Source organism: Terrapene carolina, unplaced genomic scaffold, assembly GCF_002925995.2.
Source record: "Terrapene carolina triunguis isolate 2854851 unplaced genomic scaffold, T_m_triunguis-2.0 Scaffold120, whole genome shotgun sequence".
NCBI lineage: Eukaryota > Metazoa > Chordata > Testudines > Emydidae > Terrapene > Terrapene triunguis.
This window is the reverse complement of record NW_020664471.1, coordinates 3,190,863-3,192,698: the sequence shown is the minus strand read 5'-3', so window position 1 is coordinate 3,192,698 and position 1,836 is coordinate 3,190,863. Positions and strand designations below refer to the sequence as shown.

The following is a 1,836-nucleotide window of genomic DNA, read 5'->3' as shown; positions in this document are numbered from 1 at the left end:
AAAACAGTGAACTCAGGATTTGTCAGATAATAGTTCTGAAATAGTTCCTTCTTAGGTTTTAAAATATATGTTTGTGTTATTTTTACTATTTCTCCACATAAATTCTGCCACTAATTCAGTTGTTAACATCGTTTTTAAAAACAAAATCTTTATAGATCAGTTTTAAGTCAAATACCAATAATTAAACACTTTAAATTGTTTGATGTGGAATGATTATAGATATTTGTTCCCCCTGAAAATTGGCAAATACACCTCTACCCCGATATAACGCGACCCAATCTAACACGAATTCGGATATAACGCGGTAAAGTAGCGCTCCGGGGGGGATCAAAGCAAGTTCGATGTAACGCAGTTTCACCTACAATTCGGTAAGATTTTTTGGTTCCCAAGGACAGCGTTATATAGGGGTAGAGGTGTAGTTCCAAAAGTTACAATAGAAATCTCAACTTCCATTCTACAGCCTGTTTACATGTGAGATTCTGCAATAACAAAAAAAAAAAAAAAAAAAAAAAAAAAAAACAACCTCTGGTAAAGGGAAGAGATGGTCAATTATCAGTGCCTCATAAGCTTCAAGAACACTGAAGTTTGCAGCCAAAAACAGAAAATTCTGAAGACAAGGAAAATACTCAACCACACAAAATAAAGTATTAGAAAATCAGGAAAAGTACAAGTAGGGCCATTCTTCCCATGCTACATGCAACCCTAACTCTTCTCATTTGCCTACTGGAACCATTAGAATGGGAATCAGTTTACAGCGCTATACATTTCCTCGACATTTGGAGGTCAGCAGGAAGGATGAAAGAAAGCAGTAAGGGAGAAACTTTAAAGTGTACTTAAAACCCTGCTCTAATGAGTCCCTCACACAGAGTCTGCATCACATTATCCTTCATTTAGTTGAAGGGCTTGTCTACACTGCTCTGCAGTTTGGACCATAGCGGTGTGAACAGTGCACAAAGCACTTCACTGTAACTCCCTCATGTGAGTGCTGCGGACACAATCTAAAAGGTTCCTAGTTCACATTAACGTATAATCATCATCAGCCTAATTTCCTCTGAGGTGGGTCAGTGTCATTATCTCCATTTTGCAGGTGGGGAAACTGAGGTAAAGAAAGCCACTTGACCAAGGACACCAAAGAAGTCAATGGCAGAAGTGGAATTAGAACACAGAAGTCCTGGCTAGGAACCATTTAATTCGCACCTGCAGAGTTACAGTGCAGAGTTACAGTGCACACTGCTATTCATACCCACACAGTCTGAACTGAGGGGCAGTGTATACATAGCCTTAGGGTAGGTCTATACTACAATTAGACACCTGCAGCTGACCCGTGCCAGCTAGCTCTGGCTCAGGCTAAGAGGTCATTTAATTGCGGTGTAGATATTTGGCAAGGGGCTACAGCCTGAGCATTTAGACCCTCCCACCTCACAGTGTCCTAGAGCCTGGGCTCCTGCCCAAGCACCAATGTCTACCTTGCAATTAGACAGCCCCTTACCCTGAGTCAGCTGGCACAGGCCAGCCGTAGGTTTTTAATTGCAGTGTAAACATACACTTAGCACCTAGGGAGATGTCTGCCAATCCCGTCTAGTACTCCTCAGACCAACGTTGTGCACAGCGCACAGTGAGGGTACCTGGAAACACATCAATAGCACGTAGATCTGGAGTTGTGGAGGCATCAAGAAAGTGGCATGTGTTTGGGATTGGTAATGTTCTGTTATATTCCCATTCACTGCCACAGGAGCAAACTACATATTTCCTGGTTTTCTAACGTTTGTTTCAAATGTCATTTTAAAAACAACAGAGGGTCCTGTGGCACCTTTAAGACTAACAGAAGTATTGGGA

General features: G+C 41.6%; 1 protein-coding gene across 1 annotated transcript in view; it reads right to left on the bottom strand.

Moving 5' to 3' along the window:
• The window catches only part of UBR2 (ubiquitin protein ligase E3 component n-recognin 2), a 111,404-nt gene that overhangs the window by 78,199 nt on the left and 31,369 nt on the right, over nt 1–1,836 (bottom strand). The gene's annotated exons all lie outside the window — the stretch shown is intronic.